Below are 25,634 nucleotides of genomic sequence, written 5' to 3'. Positions count from 1 at the left end.
AAAACTGTTGTGTCCGTGGTAAATGATGCATAGAGGAAACAGTGAGCCTTAATATGTGAAGCATGTTGAAAAAGCAAATGTAGAGAATATTAAAAGAAATCTTGGTAGAATGATTTTGAAACAAATTAGAAGTAATATAACAAGTTTTTGGTTTTTGAGTTATCCAAATTAATTAAATAACATTTAGAAATTTGACCCAGCAAACTAATGGTGGAGGCTGCAGTATTTGAGGCTTTGGTTAGTAGCTCTGTATGAAGTTAGTTCGCTGACTCAGATTGCAATAATATGCTGTTCTTATCGTGTATATATCTTAGTGACAGCTGTCCTAGTGATTTTGCCACTTGCCACTCTTTTGGAGTGGTCTGGGTTCGAGTCTCCGTCGGAAACGGGTTCCTAAAGGCCTCTTCAATTGGGGTAGTAGTTTGCCGATAATACATAAGCTCTACAAAGGAGAAAAATATATACAGGCCCCCTCCTTCCCTGTCCCTGACCTACATACACACCTGTTCGTGGCACGGATATTATGCAATCAAGAAGGATATGCGTCACAGCATCATCAATCAAATGATATACAAATGTGGGATGTCGGCTACAAGTGACTCGAATATTATGAAATCGGTCAGAATGTGTTTCATAGTATCATCAATCAAATTATTTCGCCAAACATTTCCTTGTGGAGAGTCACATTCCATTTATTTGTACACACAATTATTACATATATATATATATATATATATATATATACAATTTTATATACATTAACATTCTCGTTACACATATATAAGACTTTATATTGTACCTCCTGGTGCACTTCGTACGTGTATCCCAGAGTCAAGGCAAAAGTCCATCTCCACCTAGTTCATCTGTTTTGGCGTAGAACCTCAACAAATCTAGCTTAAAAACATGTGCAAGGTATTTTACCACCGCCAATATAAGACAGCTGTTGTCCGACCCCTCTCAAGGCCCGGGTTTACGTTATGTATTTGTGCCGAATGCACAAGTCTCACACCCACCGGATGTAGTACAATACCAGTGGGTGTCCACAAATGAATTACTAGTGGAAAACTTCCACAAATTATCCTCAGTTACACCCACTAATTATGATATTAAACAGATATATACAATACTTTTTATTTTTAAATATGCTCAGAGTCTCTGAATTACTGAGAACAAAGAAAACAATATATAACATACAATGGACAATTAACAACACTGTCTACTATGACCTCTTGAACTTTCAAAATTGCGAAAAAATCCAAGTTTCCATGGCGAGGAACTTGTTATCTTCAGCTGAAACAGACTAACTCACCCACGAAGTGAAAAAAAGCCCATAAAAGTTCCTCTCTTCATTGACGGGATTCGAATCCGGGCCTTTTCCACCCGATGTGGGAAGGACGGTGACGATGCCACTGTGCTATTCGCGCCGAAATAAGAATAAGCTTTTTCCGTGTAGGAAATTTCAGGAGTTGTTACACAAACAGGCAGCTAAGACTCGGTGGCGAAGTTATTGTACCACCAAGTTCGCCAATGAGCAAGGGATGAACAGTTAACACGGATGGTATGGTTGCTAATGGTGACATATATGATGCTCGGAAATCTCGCGGGAGTAGGGTGGAGTCAGAATTTAACGTGTTGCCTTTGCTAAGGCTGCAGATTATTTCCGTTTCATTTTTCCTATTTGGATAATTTGATCCAGACTTTACATTAAAATATAAAAGAATTAAGCTTAGTATAAACATTTCGCTTCCACTTATAGACTGCCTTAGGATTAATTATTTCTTTATTCATATTGACAATTTTCACGTTTGTTAAATCCGTTTTAAACAGACCTCCAACAAGCAGTCACACAGTTTCTGAATTAGTAGTAGTACTAGTGGCATGTGATGCAAGAAAGCAAGTGTATGAGCTTATGCAGCATCAGCCAAAAAAAAAAAAAAAAAATCACACCATTCCCTCCAAATGCCTGTCCAGTTCCTCCTTAAATTTATTCAACCTATCAACTTCCACAACGACAGATGGAAGTTTGTTCCAGAAATTAACCATCCGCTGGCTAAAGGCAAATTTCCGCACATCTATTCTACATCTGTCTTTTCTTAATTTCAATATATGCCCCCTTAGGTTCGTAATCTGAACAAGTGGAAGGATCCCATCAGAATTCAGCGTGCTCAACCCATTCAAGGCCTTATATATCTCAATCAGATCACCGCGCAGGTGCCTAGTCTCCAGCCACTGCAATGTGCAGAACTTAAGCCTCTCTTGGTAAGAGGATCCCTTCATTCCCCTCACCAATCTTGTTGTCCTTCTCTGTACACGCTCAAGCAAATCTACATCCTTCCTAAAATGAGGCCTCCAGACCTGTACGCAGTACTCAAGGCGTGGCCTGACCATTGCCTTATACAGAGGGAGAATCACCTCCTTTTCCCTGCTAGCAAAATTTCTATATATCATTGATTATATATCATTCCTATATACCATGACTAAAACCCCAAAACCCCATGAGCAATGCAGACAGGCTGCCCTGGCAGCCTGTCTGCATTGCTCTTAACACATGTAAGGCCGTTTAGAGGAAGATTCCCTTTGTCATCGCCTTCCACTTCTTCATTTTTAGGCATTAAAAAGTATGTTCTTCCTCTGTCCTAATCGAAAATAAAAAAAATTATTTTCAGCTAAGACGTTATACTAAACATACCTTCATACTGACTGTACGAAGTGGGAATTTTTGGTCCAAGTATTGTTTGTTTGATCAAATATAATTGGTTTTCCAAATTCAAATAAGTATGGCAAAAGATTAAATCAATAGTTCATAAATTCAATACAATCGAAAGTTATTTATCTATTCTTCGATTAGTTATTTATTGATCGAGATTTATTTTCAGGGATGGAACGATCTCAGTTTTCACGGATCTCCCGAAATTCCAACTCCAAATATTGACGCTCTGGCAGCTGATGGGATACTCTTGAACAGTTATTATGTAATGCCGACGTGCAGCACTGATGACTGGAATACATCCTACGCGACTAGGTAGGTAAGCAAAGGGGGACAAATTGCAAAAACGAAATTGAAAACATATGCGCTGTGTCTAATAGTAAAACGTTCTCTTAATATTAACAAAGAGAATTCACTTTCGGACTGTGAACTTTTTTTAAAATGGCTATCATGACTATTCTTGGATATAGGAAACATAGGAAATTTCAAGGTCATTAAATTTTTAAGGAACTATAATCAGTCACTGGGAATTATTAGCGGAATAGTTCTGCTACCTGATAGCTTTGCGGTAGAAATTTTCAGGATACCAAATTGTATGTAAAAATACTCACGTGTTGCTGATTTATTTATTACTGTTATTTTCAAGGTCACAGTCATTCTACAGAGTCAGCCATTTTCATGAGATAAAAGAACTACAGCAGTGCCACCTGTTTGTTCAGTGGGATTAGAAATTCGGCATAAATTGCGTAAAATTATTAAATTGCGACATTAAATTATTAAATCACCATTGTAGCTGCGTAAGGCTTGTCAGATCGGCAGCTTAAATCCCTAGCCCGGATAAATGGTGAGGGTTGACGTCAGGAATGGCATCCGGTCGTAAAAACTATGCCAAAATAAAAGGTGATTGATGGAAAGTAGATGTGTCAGGGCTACCAAACAAAGGACGGGTCCGGTTAAAGAAGTTAGTTCAGCTAGAGATGAAGATGGAGTTGAAAAGTGTTAGAATAGGAACATTGAACATTGGAATGATGAATGGAAAGAGCAGAGAGATTGTGGATTTGATGCAAAAAAGAAGAGTGAAGATCCTATGCCTACAAGAGACTAAAAGCTGAAGACGCTTCTTTTTGTTCTAACATTTTGCTTTTTATTCTAGCATTTTGCCGAGTGTGGTTAAATTTAGATCCAGTAAGAGCTGATTACGTAGTTTCAGGTAGATGTTACACGAATACATTACGCGGTGCCAATCATCCAGTTCTCCGCATCCACAATGGATATCATTTATAAACCTATTATACTATATTAGGGTCACCAGAAAATTCACTTTCAACTACCCATGTGTATTATGTCTGTAAATTGCCTGTGTTTTCTGGTCGATTTGCCTGTTTTTCTGGACGAAAAACCCTAGTTTTTTTCCGGGGGGAGGAAAAACTTGCTATGCCTGAGACCGACTAACTCAACCATGGAGTGAAAAAGTCCATAAAATTTCCTCGCGTCATCGATGGGATGCGAACCTGGGCCTTTTCCACCCGGTGTGTGGAGGACGGTGACGATACCACTGTGCTACTTGGCAGACACTTTGAATGAGAAGTCAAGCAATATTTACCACATGTGAGGTATCCGATAACATAAATTAAATATGAATGCAGATTCATGAAGCCAAAGTCTGGGCATCTTCGCTCCATCTACCATCCTCACCATTCAATCAGACGAACGCTAATTTCTTCGGCGGTTCACCGCGAAGATAAAATAATGGGATCTTATCATACGACTGTAAAGCCTTAAACACCGGACTTAAATTCAAGTCTGATTAGTGAATAATTATAACCAAAGTCAAAATAACTGTTGGACTCATCACATTACTCAATTTCTGTAATCAGTGAGGTTTGAGGATTTCTGTTTTCGAACATCCATGAAGTTATAAGAACTGCCTACACCTAGTTGGCAGATTGTTGTAGTCAAAGTGCTGAAAGAAGTCCAGAACCATAATGTTGACTACCACCGCTTTATCACAAACCTTAAGAAATTCCTACCAATAATACTTGAATATCATGCAATACATTGTGTGAATTCCAATTTTAATTTATTTTATTTTGTATTTTCTATCACTAGTGTCCCCCCGAATATCTGGAAACCTAAATCTCTATATGAGCAATTAAGCATAAACTACATTTTTATCTTTTTTTCACCCCTGTCCTGATTCCAGGGATGCAGGCACAGCAAGATGCACATGGAGACCTTTACGAGTATATTACAGTTTAAACATTAGCCAAGTGGCTAAGGTTGCAAGTGATGCCTCGTCACTTTCGGTTCCTTGACGCAATCCTGAACTACCCAAACTCAACTTTCAACTGTTTCAGTGTTGGAACTATTTTAAATTACAACCAAGAAATTTTATCATGTTGAATGAGCACTACACCAAATGCATTTTCTTGATTAAATTTGATACATATAAAAGATAAATTGGTGCAAAGAATTCTGTAAGATAATAAACCGAAATTATAAATAACCTCAACCTTGTGCGGCGAGAACCTTTACTCAGAACCTAAAAAATGTTATATTACTTGAATTACCAAATTATTAATGTATTTTAAAAAAAAGTAAATACAATATTTAAATAGGAGTCGATTATAGATAGGTACAGATAAGAACTACAATTTGGAATAAATATTTTTATTGTTATGATAACAAAGTAAATGCAGAAAACAAAAACCTTAATGTGAGGGATTTCATTTGGAATGTTCCTGATTTATGATTTCATCAAAATTGGGATTCAATTCACTAGTGGCTATTCCTAGAACTGTTCCTAAATTTTCATCCGTTATTCTTGATCTAATTTTGCTCTTTGTATTTTTCATTAAAGAAAATGTAGTTTCGCATAAGTATGTCGATCCAAAGAATGCCAAATATTTCTGCGCATTATCCAGAATATTTTTAAACATTTCTGGATTTAACGAGGCATAAACGTCCGTTACTGTTTTTTTCAGCAAATTGATTCTTTAATATTAAATTTGATTGTAAATTTATCAGTTCCAACTGGATACAAGGTGGTGCATCATTGACATTAAAATTAAATGATAGGTTTACTAAAGATAGATATTTAGAAATTTTCTGAAAATCATCAAATCTTCTTGTAAATTCATTAAATAAGTCACTTATTATAGCCTCATATTTCTTAAAATCAGCACATTTCAAGTTTTTTTCTCTTTTTTTGTAAGATTGGAAAGTGAGTTAACTGTTTATTTTGGAACTGTTGCGAAAATAACTTGAGTTTTCTCGTAAACGATGTGACATTTGTATACATATCAAAAATAAATAGTCCCTTCCCTCGTAATAATAAATTTAATTCATTTTGATGCGAAAACATATCAACGGAAAAGAAAAAGTCGTTCAGCCACTGGTCATCTTTTAATTCACAAAATTCATTCAGCTTGTCCTTAGCATTTAAGAAGTTTACAATTTCATCCAACAAATCATGAAATCGTATTAACACTTTTGCAAGACTAAGCCATCTTATGTCCGTATGGTAAGGAATATCAGTAAAATCACATTCAATTTCTTTCAAAAATGTTATGAATTGCCGGTGGTTGAAAGCTCTTCCACGAATAAAATTAACTACTTTCGTTACAACTGATATAACATGCTTCAGTTTTAGAACTCTTTTGCAAAGGGTTTCTTGATGAATTATACAATGTAAGAAAATTATTTCTTTTCCTGGAATACGCTTTATTTCGTCGCTTATTCTTTTTAATAATCCAATGTTTTTTTCCTGTCAAACTAGGACTCCCATCGGTTATTCCTCCGTAATTTCAAATCTATGATTTATACCTCGAATAAAGATTAAAACTTGACTCGTATCGGTAATGTCAAATGACTCATCTAAAGCCAGTGCATGGAAAGTACAATCTTCCAATTTTAATTTTAATTGATCACATAAATTACTCGAAATATTATCAGTTCGTCTCACAAGAGTTCTTCGTGACAGGCAAATTTTTTCAAACGTCAGTTTTTTTATCAGGGCATAATAATTCAGCAATATCTATCAAACATTCCTTCACAAATTCCTCGTTAGAAAATGATTTACATTGTTTTGCAACCTTATGTGCACCAATGTAACTAGCTTTTGTCAGAGCTCTATCTGTATTTGACAAAATTTTCAAAGTATTTTGTTGCTTACGCAAAACCACATTTTAAATTTTCTGCTTCAATTTTCATTTGTTCCGGTGAAGATAGCTTATATTTTACGAAATGGTTTGTTGAAAAATGCCTTTTTAGATTATATTCTTTAAAAATGGAAATAGTTTCGTTACAAACCAAACACAGCTTTATCGCCTATATTTGCAATTAAATATTTGAATGTCCAATTATCATTGAAAATGCGGCATTCGGCATCAATTTTTCTTTTTTTTAATTGGCTCATTTTATGGACTATAAATTATATTAAATTAAAAGCATTCATAAGCCAATCAATTAAGAAATTAATTAATCAAGGTGTTTAAACTATTAAAAGATCAAATTATTTTTAAACCCCTTAAATATCAACGTGTTAATTAACACAGCTTAATGAACGAGATAATATTTTCCTGAAAATATAGTGTTCTTCATTTATACGTGAATATATGCATTTTTTTCTATTATTCATGAATTATGAACAAAGCAATAATTTTTAAATTTCATATCTAAACTAAGTAACTGAAGCATAGATTTTAATGAACGAAACAGTTTTATTGGATGTTATATACAAATTTACATGTTCACAAAAAATTTACATGTTCACAAAAAATTTGTCAACCATCTATGGTAAGCCAACACCTCTAACATGGCCCAGTGGCAAAACTCACCATTGCGAAGTGGAACCCGCAGCCCTGTAGGTCTGAAAACTTAGGGCACACGAACAACTCTAAATTTACAAAAGGTATTCTCAGTTTTTGTAATAAATCCCGTTCTATGTGACCACCCTTATAAGCCATGATATATTTACTGATGAGGTGCAAGCATTGTGCATTTTTTGTACAACTTCTGCACTACAAAGCTCTATTGGTTCATGATATGTGGGGTGTAATGTGAGTCCGCGAATAAACGATCGATAAACAAACCCATCTTTGTGTTTTCAAAACCGCATTGCTACCATGGAAAAAATAACAATAGAAAGCATTCCACCTTCTTTCTACTCTATCATTGGTTGTAAAAGAATAAACGAAGGTTCTGAAAAATGAATTTTTATTAAACTGGTAAACTAAAGTTAAAAATTTAAATATTATAAATAATACTTACAGTGTTGGATTCCATATCACCAATTACAACGGTTAGCATCCAAATAACAGCAAAAATCATGAAACGCACCAAGAAAAAGTGTTCATCACCAAGAACCATCGAATTTATATAGATCTTTAATCACGTGATACAAAACTGACACATTCCTGAGAGAGCCATTTCCAAGAAAGCCACATCCACGAAAAAATCTTTGCTCAAAGGAAGCTGATTATTACAAGTTTACAAGGTGTTACATTCACAAAAGAGTAAAGAAGGTGGGTGGAAACAGAAAATAATGTCAAGAGATAGAAATCTAAGAAAATTAATTAAAAATACAAATAATACAGTTTCAACATTTATTCAACTTTGAGACCTCACCACAACTTCACAGGTTCTTAACCACACCCCTCCCTCAAAAGGATTATGTTGTTCCAACTGTTTAAGACACGCCTAAGGTTAAAATATATAAAGTGTTATCATTGATATAATTACCTTTTCGATCTTGTTGTGTTTCCAGGAATTCCATTATCATCCCTCAAATTATCAGAAATTGCACATGTGGAATCAATGGAATGTATTAAAATTAGTGAAAAATAATACGGTTTTTTCAAATAAAAAAGCGTTTTTTTCTTATTTACAATCAAAGGTTGAAAATTTGCATGTGTGAGACAAACAAACAAATAACTTTGTTGAATTTTACATAGCAAAACAGTAAAAAGATGATATTTTTAATAATAAAAAAAAAACTTTTCAAACTACTCTGAACAGTTGAAATGTTAATAATTTTTGGATCTGTTATTGCAGCAGGGCGCCTCCGTAGCCAAGTGGACAGGAGCAGCAGTGAGTAGCACACGCTTCTTCATTAGACTGGGGTTCGAGCCCGTGACCACCCCAAATACGGAGGATGCGGAAAGGTCAGGGAATGACCACCGCATATCCCCGGAGCAATATGGCCTTAGTTGCTAATGCTCCTAAAAACCAAAATAACAACAAAAAAAAAAAAAAAAAAAAAACATTGCAGCAGAAACATGAACATACACACACACACGCACCCCACTCTGTAAAATTAACAATGACAACAGAAACTATACTTTTATGAATCTATCTGTATAACTGAAGTATTTTCATAATACACACACCCACACAAAAGACGAGCAATTTGAGACAAAAACCTTGATTTAACATTATCAAAGTTTCTTGCGACGACCGACTAACTGGTTAAAATAAATTTATTAAAATAAAAATGATATATACATAACATAAAACAGAAATAAAATAAGATAAAAGTGCTGTGCGATGATCACCAGCGCTCATCGCACTGCAATACAGTACATTCTATAATAGGGTGTAAGTGTACTCCCCTCGTCCGATTCATAGTACTATTATTGGTAGCTATGTGCAGTGCTTCAAGCCATGAGCGCTGGCGGTAATCACGTGAACAGTCGACGATTCCAATATCCCGTTGGGGATCAAGATTGTGCTGCTCAACCCAATAATGTTCGGCGACTGCGGAGCGTTCAAAATTAGGGGTTCACAGAGCCACTTCATGCTCAGAAACCCGATCTTTTAATCTTTCACCAGACTCACCTACATAACACCCCCCCCCCCCCCAACAATCCGGACACGTAATACGGTATACGGAACCATTCCGAAAGAAAGGAGGAACTGGTGTTTTCACCTTAGAAATAATAGATTACAATTTCCTCCCCGGAAATTGCACACATCGTATATGATGGTGACGCAAAATCCTAACAAGACGTTCCGATACGCTCGAATAATAGGGGATGTAGGCGGTAGAGATAAATTGATTGACGTGAGGCGGGTTAGATTTCGTAAAAGATTTCGAAAGCTACTATCTATGTATTTTAACTCTTTTATCTTATTTAATTTTGTTTTATGTAATGTATATATCACTTTTATTTTAATTAATTTATTTTAACCAGTTAGTCGGTCGTCGGAAGAAACATTGATGATATAATGCAACCCGATGCACAAGGCCTGTTTTCTAACCTTGATTTAACAATAAAAGATAGAAGAAAAACAACATATTAGATGATGGCAAAACCCCATACATGTGTTCAAACAACTACCCTATTTAAAGTGTGTGTTACAATAATAAAAACCAGCCTTGTGTTACAACAGGAAAAACCAGCAGTGTGTTACAATAGGAAAATTTACTACATAATTTTCCAGAAACATACGTAATTTTGAATCTCGGAACAAACAAGAGTATCTGCGAGTTTAAACTCATTTGAAGAAACCAAGAAGTTCGCTATTGATGGTTTTGTTCGTGCTCTCTCAATCACCAATGATCATTGCGGTCGCTAGTAATTCTTATAAAAATTAAACTACGTTCAGAGTGACATTTCAGAACAATCTAGCGTATATCTTCAGTGTGGAAAACTACTACAAAAAAGCAGTATATAATAAGTTAACATAACGAGAAAATGAACCGTGGGATTTGAAAAATTTTAACATACAGTCACCCAAGTGCCCCTGAAATATAATTACCCATATAATATTGTGTTAGGTCACCACAACTGTCCTGGTGGCTACTGCAATCGTTATGATCGATTGCAGTAACTGCCGGGTATAGGAAACACAACTTATGGGAAAGCCAAGGAAGGAGAGTGAAGCCTTCCGAACGTTTTGCAAACCATTTCTAAAGAAGTCGGGCCCAGTTGCATAGTGGATCGCTATGTCCAAAGATGTTATCACTATTGAGAAATGACAGAAACAGATGGTTACTGTTGGCATCGTGAAAAATCATCAGAGCAACACACCAATTGCCAGTCGTGAAACAACTTGATCATTCTTGTGCCGAATTCGAAGAAAACAGAAAATATTTTTGACAGTCTTTAAAAGAGATAAGTGATTTTAACGGCGAGAACCTTTGACCAGTCTACTTGACGAATATCGCTAAATACGGTCTTGGGTAACTTGCAGACGTCTGTTACGAGTGGTATAGATCCCACCTTTCTCTTTTGATTAAATTAAACCTTTAATAATTGATAAAAACCAATATTAGCCTGGTTCCCTTTTTTTGCTGATATCTATATTATTAATTGAGCACCTGTATTTTAATAAATAATCTGTTAATTCCATCAACAAAGATAGAAATCAGTAGAATCAAGCAAATATTATTCAAAATTAGAGTTAAAATATTAAGAACCTTAAGAAAAAGCCCACCCACTCGTATCTAGCATAGAAGAAGCCATATAGATGTGCATGCCACATAAGCCTAGGCTTGCATTCACAGTACAGCGGTAGATTTTCGCTGTAAGGTTAGGAAAGGATAAAGAAAGACTATCTTCCCTTATTAACATGCGAGAGCTTCACAAGTATGGGATGACACCCGAGCGGGGTGTAGAGTGGGGAAAAATTGTTTTCCCACGTGTACAGCAAATACCTTGAGCTCTCTCTGGTGTTAACACTCTTGCTTGTCCCAAATGGTCAAGATTGTGCATTTGATGCACAGAGCCACAGTGGTGAATATACCAAAAGAGTCGTGACGTACCTATGGTTTGATGAATGTGGAAATTCCTGGAGGATGGGGTGATGATTCCTTGTCCATCACGCGCTGTTCAGGCACTTGGGATCTGACCCCGGACTTGGAACATACAATGAGAGGGAGTAGTTGTCTAAACATAGAGAGCTGCTCCTGGTTTAAAAAGCGGTCCTTAGCGGATCCGGGACAGTGAGTTGGTGGACGCTTGTTGTGTGAGTGGTTGACAAGAGTTGGTCGGTCAGTCTTTTGGTAGTGTGCTAATGTTGAAGTGAAAAGTGCGTTAAAGAGTTAGCTAAGTGCCAGTACCAGTGTCATAGCAGAAGTATAGAAGAAAAGCGGTTTCCAGAGAAGCAAGAAAGCAAGAAGAAAACGCCCGAGTAGAGAAGCCAGCCCATAGAGTCAATGAAGAAGATAAAAAGGGTAAGCAGAAAAGCTTTATTATGTGTATGTGAAAGGCAAACCTTTAAATGGAATAATAACGGAATAACTAAGTTTTAAAAGATGAATCCTTCCTATGATTTACTATTTTAAGCATGACATGTATTATATGTCGCGGAACCTAATTTTGGAGAATAGCATGGATATTAAATAGTTAATACAAAGATTTGATTATCCCATTTACTTAAATATTATACTAAGGGATAAGTCAAGAGTAAGATGTTGATACTTAAGCAATGGCGATGGTCATGTATATATATGAGAGTTTTGTATATTGTAAATTACTATGTTAATGGAATGACCCTTTGTAAAGGGGTATAAAATAACCAGATGAATCATTGTAATACTTTATGTTTCGATAACGAAGTTTTAATAAGGAAGATTTTAAGAGAATGTGAGTGATGTGTACATGCTTTTTATATATTCAATAAACGTTTGTTATGTTGAAATTTTGCCTCGTTGCTAAGCTCCTATTCATAGCAGTAATCGCCAGACTTGGATAAGATCAAAATTATAAAGGGTTATTGCATATTGATGAGCTTAATTTCCTTAAGTTCCTCGATATTACACAACGCTAACAGGTCCAAACTGCGACATTTGGAGAGGTGAGTTTCTCTTCTCTCTCCTATGTTGAGGGTATACGAGATCTGATCCTAATCAAAACCACGAGACGAACACATTTCGCCGAATCTACACTAAAGGTGCAAAATATTGGGAGTACCCCATTTCTCTAAAGTGCGAGGGCGTAATGCAAGTGTCACATCAGAAGGTCCAGGTAACACCTGTAGGGGGGACCAGTCACCTAGAACATACATGACGAAAGGTGCCGTAACTATAATTAATTAACTTATCATTCTCACCAACCTCCCTGGCGCTGTGACAAATAATAATATTCTCTTCACCAACCCCCCCCGCCCACCACTAATATGACCTATTCAGCGGTTTCAAATTTAGGACGATAAATCTTGAACCATAGGGTTAACCAAATAGCCTTTTAGTCTTTTGTGTCACACAGCGTTTAAATATACGAATATACTAAGTACGTTTTACTTAGAAAAGGTAGCCTTATTTACCATTCCGAACATATTCATAATGAACTCTAAAGTCATTCGAAATATTGTCAGAGTGGTTCAGTAGAGAGAGACTATTTCTTCAGACATAAATTACAATCAACTGCACAATTGAAGCTCAGACTTCACGAGTTCAGTGTGAATTACTCTATAATTTTTGAATATAATGATAGTGTTAACTTTATTTATGTTTAATACCAATACGTATGAATAATAATGAAATAAAAATAAAATTGATTAACGATAATAAGTAAATACCTATTAATAACAGTTAATAATAAGTGGGTACGTGGTAGATAGTTAATGAATTAAAGTACAAAAAATGAATGTAATATAAAGAAATCATATACAATTTGCGCTGATTCCTTGTTTTAACTTTCCTTAGGGATGGTTTCGTCGCTGGACTCTTCTCTCGGATCAGTGTTCAAAGCGTTAGCTGAAGCCGCCATGCTGGATAATTCCGTCATTATTTTTTCTACGAACAACGGCGGAACAGTCAGTGGATTCGAGGGTTCGGCTAGTTCTAATTGGCCTCTACGAGGGGGAAAGTTTTCCTTTTGGGAAGGAGGCATAAGGGGTTCGGCTGTTATCTGGAGTCCTTTGCTGAACAACAAAAGAGGGAGAGTGTCCAGGCAGATGATGCACATCACTGATTGGCTTCCGACTTTGTATCATTTAGCAGGTACGAAACTACTTGGAATGGCGATTAGACTACTAAGCAATAGAACTTATAAAAGTTCATGATAAAAGGATCATCATAATTCATAATAAATACAGTACAATCGGCGGTATTAAACTCCTTATCTAAGCTGCAGGCCGATTAAAGTTGCACTTCTTACAACCAATGATATAGTCAGGACCGTGTAAACATGGAAGTCTGCAGGTGAACGCATTCAAAAACCAGTTATCAATAAAAGAAAAAAGATTTTTACTCGGTTCTTATCGCTTATAGTCCCACCACCTCAAGAATGAACTTAAGTTCACTGCCATATACAGTGTTAGCATTAGTAGAGTCATACGATAGCAGGAAAGCAAGCTTATGCAGCATTAGCCAAAAAAAAAAAACCGCTCCGATTTCACCCCTCCGTTCGTTCCAAATACCTGTGCAGCTCAGCCTTAAATTTATTTAGGCTATCAACCTCCAAAACAAGGGATGGAAGTCTGTTCCACCAACCAACTACCCGCTGGTTAAAGGCAAATTTCCGTGCATCTGTCAAGACCGAGGCGGGATTCGAACCCGCGACCTCTGGATTGCCAGGCAGGCACTTTACCTACCTGGCTAGCCCGGTCGGCCTCTGTACTCGTTCCAGGAACTCTACATCCTTCTTGAAATTAGGCCTCCAGACCTGTATACAGTACTCAAAGTGTGGCCTGACCATTGCATTATACAAGGGAATAATCACCTCCTTATCCCTGCTAGAAAAATTCCCGTATATCATTGACAAGACCCCATGAGCTACTCTTGTAGACCATCTGCACTGTTCAGAAAACTTCATATCTGCCTACACAATTACCCCCAGGTCCTTTTCATTCTCTACCACTGTCAGTGTAGTACCACTGTGTTGATACTTTACTTTGGGGACATTTAAGTAGTACTGGGATTAGTGAAATGGGGAAAAGAGGGTACACTCAGATATTAAAGTTATATTAAAAACCAAAGTCGAAATAGGATTATAATCGATTCTATACATTATTTGCTTGACTCTGCTTAATTCCAGTCAGTGATTGTAATTAGACAATTAGTATTATTATCACTAAGGTCAAATGACATGAAAAAGTAGACAGAAGCTCTCTTCATCAGCCAAATTATAAATAAAATAAAATAATAAAAAAATGAATATTCATACTGTTCCCATTTCGTACTCACTTACTGCACTTTGGGAACAACTTATTCTAATGTTCGATAATCGCTCAAATGTTAACTTTATGAAATCTAATCTTCTGTTTTCCTGAGATTTTATTTTTGTGCCCCGGGACCGTGTTCCATCTCTCATCTTCGAGAGAGAGAACAATTCTTCCTTATTCATTTCACTCAACCACATCAGTGTCTCATACACCTCAATTAAATGTCCCCGTAGATGCCTGATTGTTAAACTTTGTACTCTACGCTTTCTAATCCGTTCTTCATATGTGCATCGAATTGGACTCATTACTTATCCATTTGCCCTTCTTTGAACCCTCTCATTTTATGCCTTTCTTAGGCATGGTCTCTCGACCTTTTCAGAACATTTCAAGTGCAGTGAAACCATCCTTGAACAGTGGGATAATAATGTCGTTCTTCCAACCCGAAAAGGTCCGATAAATCATAGACAGGACACCATATAGTTTCCTAGTTACCAGTTTACACTGCATAGAAATTTTCATGTCATATTGAATCGTAACACACCTAAATCTTTTTCATCTTGAACTTTTGCCTCCTCTCCTTTTAGCATATACCGTAGCCAAGTGGTCAAAGCAAAAGAGTACGTAAGTTAAACGTGCTTTGAGTGACCTGGGTGCAAGCGCGTTTCTTGTATTCGTTTGATCTTGTGAACTCCTCTGACCGTGTGGTTGTACCTGGAGATGCGTTGTGTATGCAGATTGTACGACAGCTGAACATGATGCCACAAGTAATGCCTTATTGTGTGTGCTAGACACTCACAGAGAGAGGGGGGGGCAAAAATTAACCCCGGGGGCTCACATCTGGTGAGTATGGGCTTGGCACACCCAGGGTCCTGAGCTGGATATCATCATTCTTCTCTTTCTTGGTGATTCCCTTCTACTTCTCTCTCTCTCTCTCTCTCTCTCTCTCTCTCTCTCTCTTAGGGTAATTCGGGATTTTTTTTTTTTTTTTTGGCTGGTGCAGCATAAGCCTCAGGCTTCCTTGCACCATATAGCTAATAATAATAATAATAATAATAATAATAATAATAATAATAATAATTTAGAGTTTTATTGGATGAGGATAAACAGAAAATTTATTTATTTATTTTAAACTTAATGTAAGGCAATTAATAGTAGAATTACTTAAAACTTTGTTCAAGTGAAACGTTTTAAAGACACGCCAAGATTGCTCTATGCAATGTCAAGGAATGCATATTGTCAGAAGAGGCAGACTTTTCGTTCTGTTCCATGGTAATGAATCCAATGATGACCAGGGGTTCGTTAGCATGGATCACCATGCTGATGTTGCGATTTGTTTTTGTGAATCGTCTCAGTACCATGTTATAGAAATGATCATTAAATTAAACAATCACAAATGAATTACGCCTGTAAAGCGTGTGCTCTGAATTATAAATTGTTGGCACATTTTGATATCTCCATAATTGTGGAAATTTTTCATCCCTGGTTGTCAGGTTCTACATTGATAGTGCCTCGTTGTTCACGAAGAATGTTGCCTTAACCATTGGGCTAAATGGGATAAAAGAGTGCCCTTCTTAAACGTGAATAACGCAGATTAATAAAGCAAAGGGTCCCAAGATGAACCACGCACCTATGCCCCTGTTACCATTGCACAGTTCTGCGTGGGCTTAATTCGTCTCATAACAAACTTAGTTGTTTGCTGTGAGACACAAACTAAGTCCGTGCGCTGTAATATGTTTGTACGATTTTCATAACGCGTGAGTTGAAAAACACGCCATACATAGTTCATGAAAAAATCTATTCTCTGCGCCTGAGATTGTCTAACTACGACCCGGATTGAAGAGAGAGCAAACTTACATTGTTCTTAGCTATGTACGCAGCTCATGCAATTGCTAATTCATGTACAGAAACGTTACATAACTCTCTTGTTATATCAGCTTCTGCTGTTGATTTACTTTAGGATCATATCAGACTAAGACCGTGTTCCAAAATTTCCATTTTGTTAAATAACTACTCTTCAAAAACTCACATTAGCGTGTGCTGCCATCTAATGGAATTCGCATAAACTAACATATTTTGCAATTATTATTATTTATTTTTTCAGGAATTCACGATAAATTATTAAAGATTGATTAGATAAACATTTGAATGAAGTAAATGAATATAACACTTAGAGGAGGTTTTAATTAAATATTTCATTTATTTTTTAAGGTTATTAATGGTACATAGGCTTTGCTTCCTTGCATCCTTCTGATTATTACTATTCTAATTATATACTCGTACATAGGGACATAAAAGTTACTCTTTAGGATTACTCAAAATTGAATCCAGGCTTTTTCACTGTGGGGAAAGTAGGGGAGGGGGTATTGTGATAAACAGCAATTAATTATAGCGTTCTAACTTGATTTTATCGTAGTAGTAAATATTTTCACCACTTGTTGCTTCCCCTCTTGAAACCCCTCAGAATTCAACAGTGAGATTATTTTTAATTACTTCTTAATTAACACGTAATTTTAATTATTTTTTAGTTCATTCTTTTATATGATATCACTCCATGTACGTACATTATTGCGAGTGTAATTAAGTTCCTTAATTGCCTTTCCATTCTTCAAACAATTTCAGCAAGAAAAATTAATTATTTCCAACGAAACATAATAATTCATTATTCACAGTTACCCAAAATCGTTCTTTGGAATGTACTGCATTATAGTTTGCGCAACTGTAAAATACATGGTGCTACACAGCTTAAATAGACCAAGATGTAAACAAAAGAATCAACGTGCCTGTGAAAAGAGACAAAAATATTTTTCTTTCCATTCATTATTAATAAAAAAAATTATGCAATTCTGTTTTTCTATAAAAAAGAGTGCAGACAGATCCACTCGTTTCCACGTTAGTATAGTACATTTTTTAAATTAGCACAGGGATGCCCAGTTGCAATTCTTACCGAAGCAGAATTCATAGTTTCGCTACTAAGTTCGGTTAAAGCAACTTTTTATAAAAACATGAAAAAGAATATCGTTGTGAACAGAAAACGTATTTGTACTACGTATCCCCCCTATATACAGGGTGTCTCAAAAATACACGACATAACTTCAGGAATGAGTTCCTCATATGTAGACAATAAAAATATTTTTTTATCAACGTAGTTCCGGAAATGCTTGGTTCCCGAGTTATTAACCGGAATGGCTTATCTCCCGCAGGTGATTTCTTCATCACAAGGTACTGACAGATTCTAGTGGTTTTCCATTCCGACCATGTACTCAAATCAAGACCAAGCGGATATGCACTTTATGTACATTTTGGCAGAGGCAATGCTCTGGAGGCTCGTCGTTTGTACCACGAAATGTTCCCAGAACGAAGATGTCCAGACAGGAAAACGTTTAAAGGTATCCATCGCAGCCTTTGTGAACATGGGACCTTTACACCTCGTTCTGCCTACAGAGGACGACCAAGATCTACGACTCCTGAAGTAGAGGAAGAGATTTTGGATTTTGTACATGCCTCTCCTGGAATCAGCACACACAGAATAGCAATGTAACTGGCTGTTCACTGTTAGACTATTTGGAGAGTGTTGCGAGAACACCGACTGTATCTTTACCATCTGCAACGGGTACAGACATTGTCACCAGCAGATTACCCTGCGCGGGTAATGTTCTGCCAGTGGTTCTTGCAGCTGTGTGGTACAACTCCTCACTTTCTTGCCATAGTGATATTTACAGATGAATCACAGTTCACACGAGCCGGAATCCAAAACTATCACAATCGGCATGCATGGGCTGAGGAAAACCCACATGCAATTCTTCCATCACATCACCAACAGCGGTTAAGCCTCAAAATCTGGGCGGGTGTTTTTGGTGATAAGTTATTTGGGCCCCCATGTACTTCCAAACAAACTCACAGGGCAGACGTACAGAAACTTTCTGGAAAACCACATGCTTGATTTCTTGCACCAGGCGACACTGCTCATTCATCAACAAGCACACTTCATGCACGCAACCACATAGCCCACAATTACCTGAATCGAAGATTTCCTGGTCGGTGGATAGGTAGAGGTGGACCAACTATCTGGCCTCCACGTTTACTGATTTAAACCCACTAGATTTCTTCTTGTGGGGCCATTTAAAGTCATTGGTGTATTCGATTCCCGTAGCTGATGTGGAAACTCTCCGCAATCGAATTGTGGCAGGTTGTGAGACAATACGAAACATGCCAGGAATTTGGCATTGTCTTCGCGAGTCCATGAGACGTCGATGTGAGGCGTGTATTCAGGCAGAAGGTGGACATTTTGAACAATTAGTATAAGGGGATAGAACAGTTAAGTGTCATAGACAGATCTTCAAAACTCGGAAACCAAGCATTTCCGGAACTATGTTGATATAAAATATTTTTATTGTCTACATACGAGGAACTCATTCCTGAAGTAATTGGATACTATGTAATTTTGAAAGGATTTGTTTATTTGACTTATTTGTTTGATTTTTTAAATACTAGGTGGCGATACTAAAAACCTAGGCAATATTGATGGCATGAACATGTGGGAAGTACTGAAAGATGATCTGCCTTCCCCAAGACAAGAGATTCTAGTCAATTCTGATTCTATATCTGGAATGGCTTCTCTCATACAACAGAATTACAAAGTGGTCAATGGGACTTGGGAAAATGGTTTATTTGATGGCTGGTATGGACCATCGTCGAAACAAAGAACTCGATAAATGAGTTTAGAAAGACAGTTCTACTATGGGAGACATAATGGGAGACGTAAGTGGCGCAAAGGGACACAAGTGGAGTGTGGACCAGTACCCAAAACTACTATGAAAAGCTGTAATCCTTGCCAGGTTCCATGTTTGTTCAACCTTGACAACGATCCTTGTGAATATTATAACCTGGCAAAAAAACATCCCGAGGTAAGTCTTCTTTTAGTACTAGTATTAGTATTAGTAATGGCCGCATGGTGCAAGAAAGCCTATGGCTTATGCTGCACCAGCCAAAAAAAAAAAAAAAAAAAAACTTTATTGGATAAAATTAAAGTAATAATTAAACGATAATGAGAATAAGCTAAAATTATGAAACATACACTGATTACTCCCAATGGCACTGTTTCTGAAGAATCCACTTTTTCTGCTACATCATTCAATTAGCATTAGGGTGCGAATGAAATGTAAAAGAGCTGACGACATCATACGATGAAACTGGGGCAAGTCAAGTGTAGAAGAATTCAACCTTGAATTCTTCTATGATGACACACATTTTATGAAGCGTCATCTGAGTCATCAAAATTTTCCCACTAGAAAGAATGCACAGATTTACCTGAAAATTTGGATGCATAATTGTGACGTGTATTGACGTAAGCAGTTAGCACGTCAAGAAAATGTTAGTAGGCAAAAAAAACAGTGAGTCAAAGATTGTCTAAGAATGTGGAATGTCTTTAACGCGCATAAGGTGACGTCATATACAGCTGACGGACTTTTACAGGAGTAAAAGTCATGATTTTTTATTGATGTGCACAGCGTAAACACTGCTGCATTCATACACAAATTCAATCATGTCTACGTTGATATCTGTCACTTCACTTATTATGAGTTCAGAGCATGCGCTTCTTTTACTTTGGGCAATTATAATGAAGGCCGGTGTGTCTATGCTTATGCCCTCGTGGTAGCACAGTTGGTAGAATCGCCGTCCTCCCCCTCACCGGAGGGAAAAGACCAAAACTGGAATCCCGTCGATGAGTTTATGGGCCTTTTGCACAACGTAGTTCAACTGGTTTGTCTGAGGCGAGAACAGTACGGTTTTTCTCCTAGAAACTGGGGCTTTTTATCCCACAAATAGCAAATCAACTGCAGAAATATGCAAGTTACAGACGTAATATATACGGTGCAATACGGCCTAACTTGCTGATGCAGGTTAAAAAAATTATTCTTATTTGCTATTTCTTGTTTGGTTTTTCATTTGATTTCTGCAAGCTGTGAGCTAAAGAATAAGGTATTCTCACTCACGCCAAAGACAGTAAGTCGTGATTGTTTCTAGGGAAGAAGGCAGTGTAATCTATACAATCAGTTCCGCTGATGCAGTTGAACCTGTCACAAATGGCTTACGGATGATAGACAAGACATCAAAGGAGGATATTGTTGGGATATCAGAGACGTGGTGTCACGCTGAAATTAGGAATGCAGAATTGGAATTTGGGGAGCAAAATGTGTACAGAAAGGATAGACAGGATAGGAAGGGAGGAGGTCTCATGCTGTTAATTAAGAAAAACATAAAATCAAAAGAAGTGCATACAGTTGACATAGATGGACAGTGCAATATTGAATCAGTTTGGTGTGACATAAGCACTGCGAAAGGGAAAGTAAGAGTAGGAGTGCGTTATAGGCCCAATGACTCTAATGAGTACAATGAACAATCGTATAGAGAAATAGAGTGGGCTAGTAAATCGGAATGTCTTATAATGGGGGATTTTAACTTCCCAGATATTGACTGGAACTTGTGGGTTGGTCACTCACACACTAGTAAGACTTTTGTGGATTTATTGGATGATTGTTTTCTGCAGCAGCATGTTCGAGAGGCAACCAGAGAAAGTAACACTCTTGATCTGGTTATCAGCAGTGATCATTCGTGTATTAAGAATTTGCAGATAAAGGAACCACTAGGTGGCAGTGATCACAGTGTACTGATGTGGGATTTACTTAAATATATAATTACCATCACGGGTAATTATAGGAAAGGGTTTTTGTTTCCGTAAAGGTGAGTACAATGGTCTCCGACAGTTTTCAAATTCTGTACAGTGGGATCAACTGACGATGTTATCAACAGTAAATTCAAAGTGGGAAGCATTCAAGGAATTATTTGTGGAAGCTACTAAAAGTTTCATACCAGCTAGGAAATATTGTTCAATATTTAGGCCTAAATGGAATTCAGATGAACTAATTAGACATGTGACAAAGATAAAATATCCTCGGGATGCATATAAGGTATCAGGCGAAACAGAAGTCTATTATAGATGTCAACTGGTATGTAACCAAGTCACAAAGGAGGTTAGGCAGGCGAAGGCAGATTACGAGAAATCTTTGGCAAAGGATGCTAAGAAAAATATCAAGAATTTCTTTACCTATATAAACTCTAAAAGGAAGTGGATGAATCTAATTGGTCCACTTGATATCGATGGTTCGACTATTGATGATGCTGCTCAGATAGCAAACAAACTGAATGAATATTTTCATTCAAAACTGAGAGGAAAGTAGGGGAGAAATTGCTGAAGTTAAACATAAAAAAAGGTACCTGGGGTGGATGGGATCTATCCAGTTATATTAAAGGAGGCGGGAAAGGAAGTAAGCAAACTCTTAGTCATAATTATGAGAGCATCCTTGGATTCAGGGGAAGTCCCCACGAACTGGAGATGTGCAAATGTATCCCCAGTTCACAAAGAGGAATCTAAGGGTGACACGAGAAATTACAGAGCAGTTAGTTTAATTTCTGTTCCAGGGAAAATAATGGATCACTGGTTAAAGAAGCATTGCAGGATAATCTAAACAAGACTGCAGCAATAATTCAGATACAGCATGGGTTTGTTAAGGGATAGTCTTATCTGAAAAATTTGATTGGATACTATGATGTGGTTACAAAGGAACTGGATGCAAAAATCAATTTTGATATCATATACTTGGATTTCAGGAAAGCTTTCGGCACTGTTGTGCATGGAAGACTATTGTACAAATTGGAACAGAATGGTATTAAGGGTAAGTTGCTACAATGGATAAAAGGATGGTTGAGTGGGAGAAGACAGAGGGTGGTAATCAATGTACGCTGCTCTTTGTGGACTAATGTTATTAGTGGTTGTACGTCAGGGTTCGGTGTTGGGTCCTCTGTTGTTTTGTATATTTATCAATGATATTGATGAAGGTATATCAAACTTAATGGCAATGTTTGCAGATGATACAAAGGTTGGCAGGGTTGTTAATGACAGTAATGGCAGTGTACTACTGCAACAGGATCTAGAAAATTTGGGCAGATGGGCTGAGAAGTGACAACTGAAGTTTAACATTGACAAATGGAAAGTACTGCATATGGGTAGAAATAACCCCAGAGAAACGTACCGACTATGTGGTACTACACTTAGGGTGGTAGAAAACGAAAAAGACCTGGTAGTAATTTTTCCCTCAGATAGGAAAATTTTCGAGCAATGCCGATAGGCTGCAAGAACAAGTCATGGGGTTTGGTCAATGATATACAGGAATTTTGCCAGCAGGGTAAAGGAGGTGATTATCCACTTGTATAAGGCAATGGTCAGGCCATGACTTAAGTACTGCGTACAGGCCTGGAGGTCTCATTTTAGGATGGATGTAGATTTGCTTAAGCATGTACAGATGATGAAGAGAAAGGCAACAAAATTGGTGAGGGAAATGAAGGAATCCTCTTACCAAGAAAGGCTTAAATTATGCAAATTGCAGCGACTGGAACTAGGCACCTGCGAGATGATCTGATTGAGGTGTATAAGGCCTTGAATGGGTTGAGCACGCTGAATTTTGATGGGATTCTTCCACTTTCTCAGATCACAAGCCTAATGAGACATAAATTCAAAGCGTAGAAAGAGTTGTAGAATAAATTTGCCGAAATATTTTAGCCAGTGGGTGGTTAATTGCTGGAACAAACTTCCATCTGTCGTTGTTGAAGTTGATAGCTTAAATAAATTCAAGGAGGAACTGGACGAACTTTTAGAGGGAATGGTTGTGCGAATTTTTATTTATTATTTATTTTATTATTATTATTTTATTTTATTTTTTTTTTTTGGCTGTTGCTACATAAGCTCATACGCTTGCTTTCTTGCATCCCATGCATTTATTACTATTACTATAGTCTCTCGTAATGTTCCTTTTCACAAACGAAAGTGTTTAACACAGTCGCATCAGTCATTTCGGTGATAAAAATGGAAACAATATTTAAAGTCGAAGCTTTAATTGCTTAATGTTTTCTAAAAATTAATAACAGTAGCTGCTCTAACAAAAATATTTGTGGAGTTGCTGGTAGGAGTTGCGCTGTTTGTATATCTTCCAAATCAGGGAATATTTTCTGATCTTCGACAATACTGTGGCATCAATCGACGCTACATTAGAACAGCAATGGCTCTGGGAGTTGGGAGTATCTGTAATAAAGGTGTGGACATCACCTCAACGTCTGTGTGAGAAAGAGTGGGAGAATTAATCAGAGAGACTTGACATGCGAAAGAAATTTAAAAAGAATCAATTAGAAATGATTCACTGTTCAAAGGTAGATTGCTCAGAATAAAATAATTTTTACTAAAATAAAAAGTGTGTTATATCTTATTAGTTCATCAAGTAGTAATTAATTGGTATCAAGATAGTTATTTGCTTTCCACTTCTATTAATCACAGAAAAAGAAAAAATCCAATTAATTCAAGAAATAAAAATCAACCTGAAATGTAAAGCACCACGTACATTTACTGACTTGTTTTGTTTCTCTTTAGATTGTAGACTGTATGATGAAGAGGATTGAGAAGTTCAACCAAATCTCAGTTCCTCCCCTGTAACAAACCGGGAGATCCTCGTTGTGATTCTCGAATACATGGTTTTGCTGTGACAACATGGACGGACCATTGCACTGAATCCAATTTTCATCTGATATAGCTTTACGAGGGAAGGAGCGTTTGACACTTTACCCATGAGGATAGTGGCATAGTATTTAGAGTAATGCGCCACCGGTGGTCACCTACATCTGCGCCATCGATACTCTTGGTACTGTACAGAACTCTCTAAATGCCAGAAGTGTGTGATTTACCCACGAGCATATAGTGGACACAGTGTTATTTTTATGCTTTTCCCGTCGTTTCCCACAAATCCGTGTTAAATACTCTGTTAACATTGCAAAGCCAGTCAGTGTGGGTTGTGTGTTGTTTGACTGGCCTCGTCGTTACTGGAGGCGCGATCATCAGGAAGGAGCCTCCCAGCATCCGTCCACTAGCACGAGGAGCCGGACAAGGGAGTTAAAAGACATCTGACGGGCCGTCGACACTCCTGCCGGAGCGTGAGTGCGGAGGACCAAGGAAAGAGCAGAGAAGAGACAGAAAAGTGGAAGACAGGGAAGACAGTGGGGGATGACAGAGCGTAGGCATCCCCCAGGTAAACGGAGCAGGAAGAGTGCTAGGTGGAGTTGTGGGAGTCCTGGAGGAGGACTGTGGGTAGGGAGAAGAGAATAGGTAAAATTCAAATTAAAGAGTCCGGGATCGTCAGAGTGGAGAATCACGGAGCGGAGTTGGCAGGGCTGGCCGCAATTTGCAGTTTCATGACTGGAAGTTTCCTGTGCTGGGTATCAGTTGCTGTGTGGAGGTGGTTATCTAGGAGTAGTGTTAGGGAGTTGCAGGTGATGCCAGCGACGACGAAAGACCTCGTTGGCATAACCGGTCAGTGAACGGATGGCATCGTTAGATTCCCATCACTTGGTTTCTGGCCGAAGTGATGTAGTGTGGAGGTCTAGCAGTAGTTGAGTTCTTGGATCTAAGTATACGTTGCATGAGCGCATCACGTAGTCCCAGTTTCAGGTTCTCCGCAGATACAGAGGGCATTCTCGACTAGGCCGAACTCTAGAAGGTGTCTCTTGAAGGACCCGTTGCCAGTTAATTGGGAGGAAGCATAGATGTTAGGGAAGAAACAAGTGGAACGTTGTTTGTTGATATAGGTTAGCTCAGGAAGGAAAAGTTTAGTAGTTGCACTAGTTGTGGAGTTATTCCAGCGGGTTTGCCATAGGTTTATCAATTCTAGCCACACACGTTTATGTTCCTGTTTGATTCGGTATCGGTTCGGGTTTG

General features: G+C 37.5%; 1 pseudogene; it reads left to right on the top strand.

Moving 5' to 3' along the window:
- The first annotated feature begins 207 nt into the window (after nucleotides 1-207).
- LOC150080496 (arylsulfatase B-like) lies at nucleotides 208-24,359 on the top strand (annotated as a pseudogene).
- Nucleotides 24,360-25,634: the final 1,275 nt, after the last annotated feature.

Source organism: Mastigoproctus giganteus, chromosome 9 (genome assembly GCF_048544385.1).
Source record: "Mastigoproctus giganteus isolate SK-2022 chromosome 9, ASM4854438v1, whole genome shotgun sequence".
NCBI lineage: Eukaryota > Metazoa > Arthropoda > Arachnida > Uropygi > Thelyphonidae > Mastigoproctus > Mastigoproctus giganteus.
Note: the sequence above shows the minus strand (reverse complement) of the source record. Positions and strands in the feature narration are given on the sequence as shown.